This window comes from Neophocaena asiaeorientalis, unplaced genomic scaffold (genome assembly GCF_003031525.2).
Source record: "Neophocaena asiaeorientalis asiaeorientalis breed wild unplaced genomic scaffold, Neophocaena_asiaeorientalis_V1.1 scaffold90, whole genome shotgun sequence".
Classification (NCBI taxonomy): domain Eukaryota; kingdom Metazoa; phylum Chordata; class Mammalia; order Artiodactyla; family Phocoenidae; genus Neophocaena; species Neophocaena asiaeorientalis.
In genome coordinates, this window is record NW_020172445.1 from 386,882 (window position 1) to 404,826 (window position 17,945).

At 43.7% G+C, this 17,945-nt stretch overlaps 1 protein-coding gene and 2 pseudogenes across 2 annotated transcripts in view; all 3 read right to left on the minus strand.

Moving 5' to 3' along the window:
• Positions 1-17,945, minus strand: part of CDH3 (cadherin 3) — a 94,935-nt gene that overhangs the window by 60,153 nt on the left and 16,837 nt on the right. The gene's annotated exons all lie outside the window — the stretch shown is intronic.
• LOC112391357 (NADH dehydrogenase [ubiquinone] 1 alpha subcomplex subunit 12 pseudogene) lies at positions 7,993-8,668 on the minus strand (annotated as a pseudogene).
• Positions 9,696-10,325, minus strand: LOC112391368 (NADH dehydrogenase [ubiquinone] 1 alpha subcomplex subunit 12 pseudogene; annotated as a pseudogene).

Genomic DNA, 17,945 nt, shown 5'->3' on the forward strand with positions numbered 1-17,945 from the left:
CAGTCAACACTTAATAGTATTCCTCTCTACCAGAAACTATTCCAAGTCCTCTAGGTGTATTAACCCCTTGAATTCTTACAAGGACCTAGGAGGACATAGGGATAAGTCAAATAAATTTCTCATCAACACACAGCTGGTAAGTGGCAGGGTGGGATTTGGGGCCCAAGTCAGAGGCCAAACTTCAGGCTCTTACCCCCTACACCATCCAGCCTGCACTTGGGTTGCTTCCTAGTTTTCTGATCGTGCAAACAAGGCCTCAGTATTGTATCAGTTAGCCATTGCTGGGTAGCCAAGCATTCCTAAAACGTTGTGGCTTAAAGCAACAACCGTGTTATTTCTCACGATTCCGTGAGTTGACAAGATGGTTCTTCTGATCTTACCTGGACTCACTTAGTGGCTGTAGTCAGCTGGCAGCTTGGTGGGATGGCCCACGATGGCCTCACTCACATGTCTGGAGCCTCAGTTGTGATGTCTGGCCCTCTTTTTCCAGCTGAACTTTGTCATATGATGGTGGAAATGTTCCAAGAAAGTAAGTGCAGGAGGTCTCCTGAGGCCTCACTCAAAACTTGGCAATAGTCACTTGTGTTGCATTCTATTGGTTAAAGTGAGTCAAGAGACCAGTTCAAATTCAAAGGGTGGGTAAAGAGACCCCACATTTTGAAAGGAGGGACTGCAGAGAATTTGTGGCCATTTTTAATCCACTGAAGTAACCATCCTTATATGTTTTCCTGGTGCATAGGGAGTGTGTGTGTCTCTAGGTTGTGTACCAAGAAGTGGAATTGCTGGGACTGGATTTTTCAATTTCAGTTTTTTAACTACTCGCAGAGTTGGTTTAATTGATATATAATTCACATACCATAAAATTCACCATTTAAAAAATTTTTATTTATTTATATTTTTGGCTGAGTTGGATATTTGTTGCTGTGTGCAGGCTTTCTCTAGTTGCGGCGAGCGGGGGCTACTCTTCATTGCAGTGCATGGGCTTCTCATCGCAGTGGCTTCCCTTGTTGCGGAGCACAGGCTCTAGGTGTGCGGGCTTCAGTAGTAGTGTCTGGCTTCTTAAACTTAGCATAATGTTTTCAAAGGTCATTCACATTGTAGCATGTATCAGGATGTCATTCCGTTTTTTGGCTGAATAATATACCATTTTGTTTAGCCATTCATCAGTTGATGGACATCTGTGTTGTTTCTGCTTTTGGGCTACTATGAATAATGCTGCTATGAACATTCATGCACAAGTTTTTGTACAAACACATTTTCAGTTCTCTTAGATATGTACCTCAGAATGGAACTGCTGGGTCATATGGTAATTCTATGTTTAATTTTTTGATGAACTGCCAAAACGTTTTCCACAATGGCTGGACTATTTCACATTTCTGCCAGCAATAAGTGAAGTTTCCAATTTCTCCATATCTTTGCCAACACTTGTTATTTTCCATTTTAAAAAAGTTAGCCATTTAAAAAAATAGCCATCCTAGTGTGCGTGAAGTAGTATCTCGTGATTTTGATCTGCATTTCCCTAACGTCTAGTGATGCTGAGCACCTTTTCATGGGCTTGTTGTCCATTTGCATGTCTTCTTCGGAGAAAAGTCTGTTTGAATCCTTTGTCCATTTTTTTTTTTTTTTTTAGTAATACTTGCTCATTGGTTTATTTATTTATTTATTTATGTAAATTTATTTGTTTATTTGTTTTGGGGGTTTTTTGGCTGTGTTGGGTCTTCGTTGCTGTGTGCTGGCTTTCTCCAGTTGTGGTGAGTAGGGGAGCACCTTCGTTGTGGTGCGCGGACCTCTCACTGTCGTGGCTTCTCTTGGTGCAGAGCATGGGCTCTAGGCACACAGGCTTCAGTAGTTGTGGGGTCAGTAGTTGTGGCTCGTGGGCTCTAGAGCTCAGGCTCAGTAGTTGTGGCGCATGGGCTTAGTTGCTCTGCGGCATGTGGGATCTTCCTGGACCAGGGCTCGAACCCCTGTCCCCTGCATTGACAGGTGGATTCTTAACCACTGTGCCACCAGGGAAGCCCCTTTGTCCTTTTTTTTTAGGGGGCAGTGTATGCGGGCCTCTCACTGTTGTGGCCTCTCCCACTGCGGAGCACAGGCTCCGGATGCGCAGGCTCAGCGGCCATGGCTCACGGGCCCATCCGCTCCACGGCATGTGGGATCCTCCCGAACCGGGGCACGAACCCGTGTCCCCTGCATCGGCAGGCAGACTCTCAACCACTGCACCACCAGGGAAGCCCCACTTTGTCCAATTTTAAAATGGGTATTTGTCTTTTTATTGTTGAGTTGTAAGAATTCTTTATATATTCTAGACCCTAATCAGATATATGATGTTCAAATATTTTCTCCCATTCCGTGGGATGTCTTTTCGCTTTCACAATGTCCTTTAAAGCACAAAAGTTTTTATTTTGATGAAGTCCAATTTATCTATTTTTTTCTTTGGTTGCCGATGCCTTTGGTGTCGTATCTAAGAAATTGTTGCCTAATCCAAGGTCATGAAGATTTACACCTATGTTTTCTTCTAAGAGTTTTACAGTTTTAGCTCTTACGTTTAGGTTTTCAATCCATTTTGATTTCGTTTCTGTAGATGGTGTGAGCTAAGAGTTCAGCTTCATTCTTTTAGATATTCTGTTGTCCCAGTACCATTTGTGGAAAAGACTATTCTTTCCCCATTGAGTGGTCTTGGGACCTTTGTTGAAAATCAGTTGCTACCGTTATAATATCAAATAGTAATAATGATAGCATCCTTGCCTTGTTCCTGGTTTGGGAATAGTTCTATTGTTTCACTATTAAGTTTTGTTTCAGGACTTCCCTGGTGGCACAGAGGTTAAGAATCTGCCTGCCCATGCAGGGGGTACAGGTTTGAGCCCTGGTCCGGGAAGATCCCACATGCTGCAGAGCAACTAAGCCCGTGTGCCACAACTACTGAGCCTGCTCACCTAGAGCCCATGCTCTGCAATAAGAGAAACCACCGCAATGAGAAACCCATGCACCGCAACGAAGAGTAGCCCCCGCTCGCCACAACTAAAGAAAGCCCGTGCACAGAAACAAAGACCCAATACAGCCAAAAATAAATAATAAATAAATTTTTTAAAAAAGTTTTGTTTCGTATGGGGAGATATGTCAAGAACAGGAATTTCCCTTTAGTTCTGGTTTACTACTGTTTAATCATAAATAAGTATGAGTTTTATCACCTACTTTTTCATGCCGGTATTGAGATGATCACATTTTTCTCCTTTAACCACACAGTGTGGTATATTACATAAATCGATTTTTTTTGCTGTTGAAATGCCCCTGCATTCCTGGGATAATCAATTGCAGTTATTTTCTGCTTTGAATTCCTCTTCTAGTTACCTGTCTTAGAATATGCTTTGGAGGGGCAATGGCATTTCCTGTCTGGAGTCCTCATCAAAAACTCCAGTTTCTTAGCTGAATGTTCTCCGGAAGCTTGGATTTGCTCATTAGTGACTCGGGGTGGGGGTGGTGGCAAAGAGGCTCAAGGGCAAAGCCACTGCTTTAGGCTGTGTGAGTATTTGCTACAGAGGAGCCAGGTGGGGGGCACGAAGCAGTCTCCCAAAGTCACCTACTCTTGTCCTTAAGCAACAGAATTCAAATTTTCTATCCTTATCTGTAAAGTTTATTCTGTCTCATAAACATTTTTTCCTGTGAAAAGTATGACTTTAATCATTCTGGGACTTCCTTAGTGGAGCAGTGGTTAAGAACCCACCTGCCGGGCTTCCCTGGTGGCGCAGTGGTTGAGGGTCCGCCTGCCGATGCAGGGGATGCGGGTTCGTGCCCCGATCTGGGGGGATCCCACATGCTGTGTAGTGGCTGGGCCTGTGAGCCATGGCCACTGAGCCTGAGCGTCCGGAGGCTGTGCTCCGCGACGGGAGAGGCCACAGCAGTGAGAGGCCCGTGTACCGCAAAAAAAAAGAACCCACCTGCCAATGCAGGGGACACGGGTTCGAGCCCTGGCCTGGGAAGATCCCACATGCTGCGGAGCAGCTAAGCCCATGCACCACAACTACTGAGCCTGTGCTGTAGAGCCTGCGAGCCACAACTACTGAGCCCGTGTGCCACAACTACTGAAGCCCACACACCCTAGGGCCCACATGCTGCAACTACTGAGCCCGTGTGCTGCAACTACTGAAGCCCGTGCGCCTACAGCCCGTGCTCCACAAGAGAAGCCACTGCACTGAGAAACCCGTGAACCACAACGAAGAGTAGCCCCCACTCGCCACAACTAAAGAAACCCCGCGCACAGCAACAAAGGCCCAACACAGCCAAAATAAATAAATAAAATTAAAAAGGTAATTAAAAAAAAATAATTCTGTGTTTTGAGCACTTTCTATATGCCAGGCCCTGTGCTCAATGCTCTTTACACATTATTAACAATAATTCCAGCTACCATTTACTGATCCTTTACTTAGTTCTAGGCACCGTACTAATTGTTCTATAAAAGTATTACATTTAATCCTCTTAACCTCCCTATGGGGTAGATATTATCATCTCTTATTTACAGATGACGAGACTGAGGCTGAGAGAGGCTAACTTGCCAATGGTCATAAGACAGAGCGGAGGTTCAAAATCAGTTTGTCCCATTGCAGAGCCTGTGCCCTTAACCACTGCTGTACATGCTATGGGTAATTAATTAGCTTTGTCAGCCCAAACTCCCATGATCAGTATTAAGTACTGACAGTTCCCTGTGACCAGCGCGTGACAGAGCATTGCCAAGTGTGATTGGCTGGAGTCATGTGTGGTCTGATTAGTCTCAATGTCAGGCCGTGACATTTGCTCACATGAGGTGGTGTGCAGTAACAGCTCCCTTAGGGAAATTAGTGTGGGCATTTTCAAAAAAGCTTTTAAAAAATAACAGCTTTGAGATGTAATTCATCTACCATACAATTCCCCAATTTAAAGTGCACAATTCAGGAAATTCCCTGGTGGTCCAGTGGTTGGGACTCTGCACTTTCACTGCCAGGGCCCAGGTTCAATCCCTGGTCCGGGAACTAGGATCCCGCAAGCCATGAGGCACAGCCAATAAAATAAAAGAAAAGGTTTAAAAATAAATTAATGAAGTACACAATTCAATATTTTTTGTATAGTCTCAGACTTGAATAATCACCATAATCAATTTTAGAACATTTTCATCACCCCCAAAAAGAAGCTCTGAACACATCAGTAGTTATTCCTCATTTTCTCCCAAACTCCCCACTATCGGGCAACCATCAATCTGCCTGTCTCTACAGATTTGCCTATCCTGGATATTTCATATAAATGGAATTATATAATATATGGTCTTTAGTAACTGGTTTATTTCACTTTGAATAATGTTTTCAAGGTATATCCATGTTATAGCATATGCCAGTACTTCATTTCTTTTTATTTTCAAGTAATACTCCATTGTATGGATACATTTGTTTATCCATTCATCAGTTGATGGATACTTTTTGGCTATTGTGACTAATACTGCTATGGATATATAGAGAGACGTTTTTAGGTGGACATATGTTTTCAATTCTCACGCTTCATTTTTTATGTGGCATTACTTATTTTAAGGCAATCTTTGCCCATGTCCAGTTCAACCTTTTACAAGTGAAAATGCTCAAGAACAACCCATTTTAAGGAACAGCTGAAAAATGTGCTGGCAGTGGGTTCACTTACCAACTACAAGTATGTGAATGAGGTGGAAATGGTTTCCCAAGCAGGGATCATCTGTTCTGCATTCAGGGGCTGTTAACTGCACCGCGGATTAAGTCAGAACCTGGCATACCAGAGGCCCAGTTACCTTTGAGGTAGAACCCCCTCTGGCCCTTGTAGCTCATCCTAGCAATTCCAGAGTTAGGCTTCGTTCTGCTCCCGCTGCAATCCTCCCCATCTAGTAACGGCAATTCAGTGCAGGTGCTCAGGCCATAAACTTTGAGGTGATCCTTCTCCCCTCTTTTCTTTCTCTCACATATCAATCCAGCAAATCCTGTTGGTTTTACCTTCAAAATATATCTAGAATCTGACCCCCTTTCACCCTGGATTATGGCAATGGTCTCCACTGGCTCCCTGTTTCTGCCTTTGTCCCCAATTTGTTCTCTCCATGGCAGCCAGATGACATCACCGCTCCTCTGCTCAAAACCCTACTATAGTGTCCATCCTCCTCAGTCCCTGCAAATGATTACAAGGCTCCATGAGCTCTGACCCCCATTATCTCTCAGATTTCTTCTCCTACTTCCACCTCATTCATTCCTTTTAGCAGCCAGGCCTTGAAACTGTTCCTCAAGCTTGCCAAATATACTCCTGCCACAGGACCTTTAGCCATGCCGCTCCCTCTGCCTGTCACAGATCACATTTCTCCCTCAGATAGCCACAGGGCTCCCTCCCTCATGTCCTTCAAATCTTAGCTCAACTTCCACTGAGGCCTTCCCTGATTCCCTATTGAAAGCTGCACCCCCATCACACACTACTTTCCAACTCCCTCACCCTGCTTTATTTTTTACCTTTGCACTTACCACTTTCTAATGTAATATATCTTTTTATTTATTTTTATTTTTAAAATTTATTTATTTCATTGCACTGTGTCTTAGTTGTGGCATGTGGGCCCCTTAGTTGCGGCACATAGGTTCCTTAGTTGTGGCATGCAAACTCTTAGTTGCAGTGTGCGGGATCTAGTTCCATGGCCAGGGATCGAACCTGGGCCGCCTGCACTGGGAGCGCAGAGTCTTAACCACTGCGCCATCAGGCATGTCCCCTATATACAGTTTTTAAAATGTTTATTGTTCTTCCTTCCTCCTACACTGCCATCCCCACCCCTGCCATGTCAGCACAAGGAGGGCAGAGATTTTTGAGTATTTTGTTCCAGACTATGGAACAGTGCCTGGCATGTAGCAGATGCTCAATAGATATTTAACCAAGCTGCATGGTTGGCTCAGCCCATCCCAAGTTGCTCCCTTTCCTCCACTCCTCTCTCCTGATGCAAATAGGTCTTGGGGACTCTCTGGTTCTTTGCTCCCTGCCCCAAAATCTCAGGCCAACTAATCTCTGACATGGAGGTGGTATCTGAAAGTTCCTTTCAAGCTGCACTTTGGGTTAACATTGACATTCGAAAGGCCTCACATTTGTGTTTATCATCTGCCTCTCCTGTGGGCATGCCAGGTACGCAGGAGTGACTCAGACTATCACATCCGGAGCTTCCTTCTGAGGAAGAGGCCCTGGGGTTCTTTCTGCATAAATTTCTGTGCACTAGAACTTGGGCTCATTCATTCATTCACAGCCAGATCCACGTTTCAGGGCGCTGAACAAGGTACAACTGGGGAGGTCCCCTTAAGGAAAAAAAACCTCACAAAACTTCAAGTAAAATAATTAGATACCTAAATTAGTATTTATTTAGAATAAGAAAATAAATCACTACAAACCACAAATTTAAAAAAAGTGATAAATACCACAAACATCACATTCAGAAAATATTATTTTTATTAATTGATGGTGTCAACACCTTTCTCTGATACCTTTTTTCATGCATTTTTTGGCTGCAAACTCTTCAGTCATCTCTTCATATGACAATGATTTTATAATATTCCCTGTTGAGTTTCCTTCTCATTTTTGATGAGTGAAGTTTTATTCTTTTACATATATTAAAATTTTTTAATGTATTTTTATAATTAAAAAATGAGTAAAATTTTAGAGCTTCCCTAGTGGCACAGTGGCTAAGAATCCGCCTGCCAATGCAGGGGACAGGGGTTCAAGCCCCGGTCCGGGAAGATCCCACATGCCGTGGAGCAACTAAGCCCGTGCGCCACAGCTACTGAGCCTGTGCTCTAGAGCCTATGAGCCACAACTACTGAGCCCACGTGCCACAACTACTGAAGCCCACACGCCTAGAGCCTGTGCTCCACAACAAGACAAGCCACTGCAATGAGAAGCCTGCGCACTGCAACGGAAGAGTAGCCCCTGCTCACCACAACTAGAGAAGGCCCACGCACAGCAACGAAGACCCAACACAGTCAAAAATTAATTAATTAATTTTTTAAAATGAGTAAAATTTTAGATTGTCAAACTTGGGAAAACGCCTACCAGATTTCTTTCATATGTAAGCTGAATAATTTCAGGGCACTTTGCATTTTCTTGTGCAGTGACTAATCTTTTTCTTTTTTTTCAATCAAACAATTTTAATCAAGTTAATAGTAAGCAGTAACGGTGCAATTACACAAAAAGCCCCATATTTTACATGTTTAAGTTGTTTTTCATTGTCTTTACTTGTAAGGTATCAAAGGTGGGACCCACTCTTGAATCTTCTTTCTAGTGGTGGAATAAGGTATATATTGTTGTGGAGTGCCACTCATGTTGAATTTATGGTTTGTCCAAGTGAATGTACAGCAACAGGTGATTTTCTTGTTGGAGGATCATGAGTCATACAGTGAAGTCAATGATGCCATTCAGGGGGCACCATGCTTCCATCCACATCCCAGAATGTGTTTTTGCCATTCATTTCAGTAGTATATATAACCCACTGGCGATAGCCAAAAAACTGCTTGCTGTCTTCATAGTATTTATTTCCATTTCTGTCTTCCCCCACTGATGTACCAACCCTCACATCATTTGTCCTGAAGAAAATCTGTAGATAGCCATGGAGGCTGCCCTGGCCACTGCCCTGCTGCAGCCCACGCTTAGTGACTAATCTTTGAATTGATTATACTCATTAACCAGTTGAACACTGATGTCCTCATATGCATGTTATAAATTTTAGGTTATTTTCATCAATGTCTGTCTATTATGTCAAACAGCAAGAGATTTAAACACAGAAACTCTGATAAATTTTATTTCACCAGATCCTCATATAGAAGAGAAATGTAAGGTGTATTTGTATGTATATGCTGTGTATCAGTTAATTATTATTGTGTAACAAACTGCCCCAAAATCCAGTTCTTAAAACAACAAATATTTTATTCACTTATGTTTCTGTGGGTCAGCAATATAGACCAGGATCAGGTGGATGGTTCTTCTGCTAGGGATCAGTCATGCAGCGATAGTCATCTTGTGGCTGGACTGAGGCTGGATGGACTGAGATGGCCTCACTCTTATGTCTGGTGGTTGGTGTTGGCTCTTGGTTGTTGGGTTCCTCTCTCCATGGGGTCTCTTATCCTCAGGAAAGCTGGTTTGGGCTTCTTTTTTTTTTTTTTATTTTGGCTGCAAACTCTTCAGTCATCTCTTCATATGACAATGATTTTATAATATTCCCTGTTGAGTTTCCTTCTCATTTTTGATGAGTGAAGTTTTATTCTTTTACATATATTAAAATTTTTTAATGTATTTTTATAATTAAAAAATGAGTAAAATTTTAGAGCTTCCCTAGTGGCACAGTGGCTAAGAATCCGCCTGCCAATGCAGGGGACAGGGGTTCAAGCCCCGGTCCGGGAAGATCCCACATGCCGTGGAGCAACTAAGCCCGTGCGCCACAGCTACTGAGCCTGTGCTCTAGAGCCTATGAGCCACAACTACTGAGCCCACGTGCCACAACTACTGAAGCCCACACGCCTAGAGCCTGTGCTCCACAACAAGACAAGCCACTGCAATGAGAAGCCTGCACACTGCAACGGAAGAGTAGCCCCTGCTCGCCACAACTAGAGAAGGCCCACGCACAGCAACGAAGACCCAACACAGTCAAAAATTAATTAATTAATTTTTTAAAATGAGTAAAATTTTAGATTGTCAAACTTGGGAAAACGCCTACCAGATTTCTTTCATATGTAAGCTGAATAATTTCAGGGCACTTTGCATTTTCTTGTGCAGTGACTAATCTTTTTCTTTTTTTTCAATCAAACAATTTTAATCAAGTTAATAGTAAGCAGTAACGGTGCAATTACACAAAAAGCCCCATATTTTACATGTTTAAGTTGTTTTTCATTGTCTTTACTTGTAAGGTATCAAAGGTGGGACCCACTCTTGAATCTTCTTTCTAGTGGTGGAATAAGGTATATATTGTTGTGGAGTGCCACTCATGTTGAATTTATGGTTTGTCCAAGTGAATGTACAGCAACAGGTGATTTTCTTGTTGGAGGATCATGAGTCATACAGTGAAGTCAATGATGCCATTCAGGGGGCACCATGCTTCCATCCACATCCCAGAATGTGTTTTTGCCATTCATTTCAGTAGTATATATAACCCACTGGCGATAGCCAAAAAACTGCTTGCTGTCTTCATAGTATTTATTTCCATTTCTGTCTTCCCCCACTGATGTACCAACCCTCACATCATTTGTCCTGAAGAAAATCTGTAGATAGCCATGGAGGCTGCCCTGGCCACTGCCCTGCTGCAGCCCACGCTTAGTGACTAATCTTTGAATTGATTATACTCATTAACCAGTTGAACACTGATGTCCTCATATGCATGTTATAAATTTTAGGTTATTTTCATCAATGTCTGTCTATTATGTCAAACAGCAAGAGATTTAAACACAGAAACTCTGATAAATTTTATTTCACCAGATCCTCATATAGAAGAGAAATGTAAGGTGTATTTGTATGTATATGCTGTGTATCAGTTAATTATTATTGTGTAACAAACTGCCCCAAAATCCAGTTCTTAAAACAACAAATATTTTATTCACTTATGTTTCTGTGGGTCAGCAATATAGACCAGGATCAGGTGGATGGTTCTTCTGCTAGGGATCAGTCATGCAGCGATAGTCATCTTGTGGCTGGACTGAGGCTGGATGGACTGAGATGGCCTCACTCTTATGTCTGGTGGTTGGTGTTGGCTCTTGGTTGTTGGGTTCCTCTCTCCATGGGGTCTCTTATCCTCAGGAAAGCTGGTTTGGGCTTCTTTTTTTTTTTTTGCGGTACGCGGGCCTCTCACTGTTGTGGCCTCTCCGGTTGCAGAGCACAGGCTCCGGACGCGCAGGCTCAGCGGCCATGGCTCACGGGCCTAGCTGCTCCACGGCACGTGGGATCTTCCCGGACCGGGGCACGAACCCGTGTCCCCTGCATCGGCAGGCGGGCTCTCAACCACTGCGCCATCAGGGAAGCCCTGGGCTTCTTTATACAGCAATGGGAGAGCTTCTTTATATAGTAAACGCTGAGAGCAGAAGCTGCAAGGCCTCTTGAGGTCTAGGCTTGAAACTCCCACATCATTTCTGCCACATTCTATAGGTCAGAGCAAGTCACGAGGCCAGCCCCAGACAAGAGATGGGGACAGACTCCACATCTTGAGGGAAAGAGTAACAATGTCACACTGCAAAAGGCATTTGTGCAGTGACACGAAGAATTACTGTGAACATCTTTCCAAATGATCTATTACATATTGCGTTACTGAGTATATTCTTGACAGGAAAGCACTTCTGTTTTGGCTACACAGTGATGAGAACTAAAATTGTCTGCTTACCATTTTATACGTCTGATGAATGGAAGAATTTCCCACAGGCTAGCTTCTGCTTCTCTACATTTGAAATCTTGTTTTCTCTACCACCACATACTTCCAGTGCCAGATGCCATAGGATTTGCTCATATCGCAATAGAACCTCTGGCCTTGCGACCTTACATTACAACATTGGGCAGCTGTAGTATTTCTGGAAACCACTACTGTACCAGGAAGGCTAACACTAACTTAACTATACACGGAAGTTACTACAAACCACATAAACATATCTCAGTAAACCCAACTCAACTTCCTCTTAGTGACTATATCCCCCAGATGCCCAGGTCTATGCCAATGCCACCCAACAGGAGCAACAGTACAACAGAGGTGAAGTCAGAGTGGAAAGAAACAGAAAACTTAACCAATTACAGTTAAAATATCTTACTTTTGTAAATTTTGAAAAAAACATATGACCATGTGAACAGATCACTAGGGCCCTTTCCTGGGTCTTAGGAGGGGCTTGTGTTAGTGGGCTTGAATTTAAGCTTCATTAGTTTCTTGGTAAATACCTGTGGTAGGCAAGATAATCACCCCTCCAAAGATGTTTACATCCTAATCCCTGGAACCTGTGACTATGTTACTTTTCAAGGCAAAAGGGACTTTGCAGATGTGATGAAATTAAGGATATTAAGAAGGTAAGATTATCCTAGATTATCTGGGTCAGCCCAATGTAATCACAAGGGTCTTTATTCATGAAAGAGGGAGGGCCTGAGATGGGGAAGGAGATGTGATGATAGAAGCCATCAGAATGATGCCATGTGAGGAAGACTCAATCAATCATTGCTGGCTTTGAGGATGGAAGGGAGTCATCATGCAAAGAATGTGGGCAGCCTCTAGAAGCCGGACAAAGTAAGGAGATGAGTTCTCCCTGACTGCTTTGCTGGCAAGAATGCAGCCCTGCCAACACCTTGCTTTTAGCCAGGCGAGACATGTTTTTTTTTGGACTTCTGATCTCCTTAACTATAAAATAATAAATTTGTTCTAAGTCACCAAGTTTGTAGTAATTTGTTACAAAAGCAACAGAAAACTAATACAATACACTTCTGCTTTCATTCATTCAGCAAAACTATATCGAATACATTCTATTTGATAGGTAATAGGCACCAGAGACCCTGGAGTGAATAACTAGATGAAGTCCCTGTCCTCATGGAGTTTATATTTTAATGGGAGAAAACACATGAAAAACAAACAAAGAAAAATGTAATATGTCAGGTGGTGTTGACTGCTGTGGAGGAGTCCAAAACAGGGTAAGAGAGCTAGAAATTGATGGAGCTTGGGGTTTGGGTGGGGATGGAGTAGTGGGCTCTAGATGACCAGGGAAGGCTTCTTCAATGAAGTGACATCTGAGCAGACACATGAAGTGAGTTATGTGAGTCTCTGGGGAAGACTATTTACACAGAGAGGAGAGTAAGTACAAAGGGCTTGAGATAAGAAGCCAATTAGTTTATTTAAGGGACAGAAAAAAGGCTACAGTGGCTGAAACAGGGTGAACAAGGGGGAGAGAGGAGAGAGACAAATCATGTGGGGTCTTGAGGCCACAGTAAAGATTTTAACTTTTACTCTGAGTGAAGTGTGAAGTCCCTGGAGTCCTTTGAGCAGAGGAGTGATGGGATTTGACTTAAACTCTAAAAGGATCGCTCACTGCTGGCTGGAGAACACAGTGGAGGGGAGCCAGGATGGAAGCAGAGAGACCAAGGTGGAGGCCCCTGCAGTAATCCAGGCAAGCGATGATGCAGTTTGGCGCAGTGTGGTAGCAATGGAGGTGGTAAGTATAGGAGTCTGGATACCTGGTAAAATGATATATAATTTGCTGAAGGATTAGATGAGAAAAAGGGAGGAGTCAAGGAACTCCAAGTTTTTTGGCATGAGCAATTGGAAGAATGGAGGTGACATTTACAGAGATGAAGGCTGTGAAGGGGAAGGTATAGTGGCAAGAGCGGTGTTTCAGTTATCTATTGCAGCAAAAAAAAAAAAAGCGCAAACTTAGTAGTTTAACAGCAATTTATGATTTCTCTTGACTACATGGGTTGGCAATCTGGCAGTTCTTCTGCTAATCTTGCCTGGGATCAGTCACGTGGTTGAGTTATCTGATAGCCCATTTGGGGCTGGAAGGTCCAAGACGGTCTCCTCTATATGGCTGGAGCCAGGACCAGCTGCTGGCTGGGGTGCCTCACTCGGCTCTCCACATGGGCTCTCATTTTTAGTGAGGCTGGCCTGGACTTCTTTGCCATGGTGGCCTCAGTGTTCCAGAATGGAAGAGTAAAAGCCGCAAAGCCTCTTATGGCTTAGGTTCTGGAATTCATACTCCATCACTTTCTACTGATCAAAGCCAAGATACAAGGCCAGCCCAGGTTCAGGGGTGGGGAGCGTGTGTGAAGAAATTAATGCTCACACTGCAAACAGGCACGGACACAAGTGAGGTGTGATTCACTGGGACTATTATTATAACAACTACTACAACGAGGAATTAGTTTGTGGGCACATTAAGTCTGAGATACCTCTTAGACATCTGGGCAGAGATGTCGAGTAGGCAGTTGGATAAATGAGTCTGGAATAGAGGAGATGGGTTCAGGCTAGGGATAGTATAAATTTGGGAATAATCCTATAGTAATTGGATCCATGAAACTGCAGGAGATAAACAAGAGAGGGAGTGTAGATAGAGAAAATGTTTTAAGAACTAAGTCCTGATGCATTTCAACCTTAAGAGGCTGGACAGATGAGAGACCAACAAAGTCAACTAAGGAGATAAGAGAAAATGGAGGAGAGAGTGCCATTCTGGAATGAGGGAAAGAAAGTTTTGTAAGGAGCAAGGAGTAACTTAATGGAGTCAAATTCTGCAGCTGATAGGCTGAGCAAGATTAGCACTGATAAACGACCACTCCATTTCCTACAGTGGAAATCACTGGTGAGCTTTATAAGAGACATTCTGGTGAACTGCTGGGGGAAAAGCTTGATTGCAGTTGGTAAAAGAAAAGATGAGACACACGGTGACACATGTTCAGACAAGCTTTTCAGGAGTTCTGCTGGGAAAGGGAGCAGAGAAATGAGATAAAAGCAAGAGGGAGACGTAGGGTCAAGATAGGAATTTTTTCCCGACATTTTATTAATGAAAAATTTCAAACACACCAAAAAGTTGAAAGAATTTTATACATTGAACACATAGACCCACCACCTGGATTCTCCTGCTAACATTTTCCTATACTTGCTTTATCACATATATGTCCATCTATCTATCTATCCAGCCCCAAGATAGGTTTTAATTTTTTTTTAACACTGACACATTACAGCAAGACTGAAGGTTTCTGGGAAAATTCAGTGGATGGAGCAGACTGATGATGCAGGAGCAAGTTAGGGGAAGGATTATGAACACAACAGCCTGAGTGGGAAAGAAGGGCTGGGATCTAGCGTTAAGTAAGGGGTTGGCCTTCAAAAAGGAGCATAGACAGAACAGGCATTGTTACAGGAATGAACGCAGGGCACAGGGGCATAGATGCTGGAAAGTAGGTGCATGAGGGTGTGGGAGCTTGTGGAAGTTCTCTTCTAATGAAGTCATCAGCTGAAAGTGAACACAGGGGGCAGAGGAAGTGTTGTAAATTAGAAGAGAAAGGAAGGGGCTTCCCTGGTGGTGCAGTGGTTAAGAATCCGCCTGCCAATGCAGGAGACACGGGTTTGAGCCCTGGTCCGGTAAGATCCCACATGCCACGGAGCAACTAAGCCCACGCGCCACAACTGCTGAGCCTGCGCTCTAGAGCCCACAAGCCACAACTACTGAGCCCGCGTGCGTAGAGCCCATGCTCCGCAACAAGAGAAGCCAACGCAATGAGAAGCCCACACACCGCAACGAAGAGTAGCTCCCGCTTGCCACAACTAGAGAAAGCCTGCATGCAGCAACGAAGACCCAATGCAGCCAAAACAAATAAAATAAATAAATTTATATTAAAAAAAAAAAGACGAGAAAGGAAAAGGGTGTGAAATAACCTTCTAGGAGAGTGGGGGGATAAATGGTCTAAGAAATACAGGAAGATTGCCAAGTGACCCTCGGGGGGGTCCATCTGAAGTTAATGGTCAGGCATTTGAAACAAGACAAGTTTTTGACTTTTCCTCAGCCCTATTCAGCTGCGTGGGTGCAGGTGCAGGGTCAAAGAGTTGGATTTAACAATTTTTTTTCCAAGTGAATACAGCAGAGGGGCAAAGAAGTTGAGGATGTACATAAAAGAATGACAGTAATGCTGGACCATGGAATTTAAGCCACACAAGGAAGTGAGGAAATGATAAGGGTAAGAGACAATGGAAAGGTGGTGGGATAAATGGATGGCAGGTTCCAAAAGGGTCAAAGAATTGCTGGAGTTGGAATAGTAGAAGAGTGGGCTGGAGTTAGAGGTGGCAATTAGCAAGCAGGATGCTTGAAACTGAGATTATGGAGGGGCTGAAACTATTGGAAGGATAAGGTCAAGGCTATGGCCATGGGAGTGAGTGGCTGAGGTGAGGTAGAGGAAAAGTTTATTGGGGGAAAAAAGATCACGGAACTGAGCAGTTTTTAAAAACAGCTTTACTGAGATATACTTCACATATCGTATAATTCATCCACTGAAAGTGTACAATTCAATGGTTTTTAGCATATTTACAGAGTTGTGCCAATCCATCACTAAAATCAATTTTCAAACATTTTTATTACTCCCCAAAGAAACCCATACCCCTTTACTATCAATTCCTATCTCCCCACATTCCCCAGCCCCAGGCAGCCACTACTCTACTTACAGTATCTATGGATTTGTCTCTGGACATTTTATATCACTGGAATTTTATAATATGCGGTCCTCTGTGACCGGCTTTTTTCACTTAGCATGATGTTTTTAAGGGTCATCTTCATGGTTAATATTGGAATGATTAAAAAATTATGATTTTTGGTGTTGGACAGAAGGACAGTGATCCAGAAGTTAAAAACCTTCACGGAAAGAGGAGTGACCCAGTGTCTGTAGATGTCTGCCATAAGGAGGGGAAGAGGACAGTACAGTCTGATGAAATCAAAGTCAGCTCAGATAAAGAGAGGTTTACTCCGGGGAGTCCAATGAGAGAAGATGACAAGGCTGGCTATAAGGAACCAGAACCAGAAAGTCAAGAAACAAAGTTGTGCCCCCAGGGCTACCAGGGTCTCTCATGTCTGCCTCTCCTCTGGCCACCCCTTCCCTCTCCCTCACCTCACCCGCCATGGCCTCCGAAGCTCCGACACTCCACAACCTTTCCTTTCATGCATGTTACGTTGTCATCTAATTGACTTTATCTCCAGGTCCTAAATTTCCAGGACAGGGAGTATGAGTGGTTTGACCCAGCTGGTGTCCCCCTGGATCTGTTGTCCATTCCCAGTTCAGTCAGTCATGGCCTGAGTGGTCATGGTGGGGTCATGAGACAACACGGCAGCTCAGACAGTGGGTTGAGATCCTCTCAGAACTGATGTGACTGAGGAGAAGAGGAGCAATCTCACTGGCTCCCTGAGGAAGCACAAACACCAGAGAAGGCTGGGCAGCTGTGCTCAGACGTCCCCGGTGATGCTGCAGTGGAGCTCAGTGCTCCATGCTGCCTGCGGGATACCCTAGCCTGGGGAGCAGTTTCTGGCTCTGCCACAACTCCCCATCCATCCCGGCAAGAAACCCTCACTGCTCCCACACACTCACCCAGGCATGCAGGATTCTGCCTTGATGCCTGAGAAAGTCTGACTAATACGCTCTTCTCTCACAAACCAGTGCTGGGGGATTTGCTGAGGCCTTTTCCTCTCATTTCACAGAAACTTCAGGAGAGAGAAATTGAGGTCAGTCCAACCACAACCCTGCCAAAGCCCCTGAGCTGATTCTCATGGAGAAGACAGTGAGAGAGAGAGGAAAATAAGAAAAGAGGAAAGGACTCTCCAAATTTGGGGTGGGGGGAGGGGTGTTGAGGGTTATTTTTAGAAAGTATTATGATTAAAAAATAAATATACAACTCCAGCCAGTTCCAGCTTTCCACGTGGGAGAAGGGAAATGCCCAACTCCAGTCCACCCTAGCCGTCATGTCCCCAGCTAAGGGGGGAACAACTGAGAAGCACTTGAAGTTCACAGTCCAGATGTACTGGCTCATGAAAAGACTAAGACCTAATCATGGGACTAGGACAGAATGCTTCTCCAAACCCCACACCCTACCACCTCATAGCCTATTTACAGGAGTTCCTTCTACCCAATACATCATGTCTATATATATATAAGAAGCCCAAGCACCGCAATGAAGAGTAGCCCCAGCTCGCCACAACTAGAGAAAGCCCGTGTGCAGCAACGAAGACACAACGCAGCCAAAAATAAAAATTAATTAAAAAAAAAGTAAATGGATGGAGAAAGATATACCATACTAACAGTAATCAAAAGAAAGCAGGGGTAGCTATATTGATTTTGGACTTCAGAGCAAGGAAAATTATCAGAGATAAAGAGGGGCATTGCATAATGATAAAGGGATCAATTCTCCAAGAAGATATAACAATCCTTACCATATAGATCCTAACAACAAAGCATCAAAATGTGTGAGG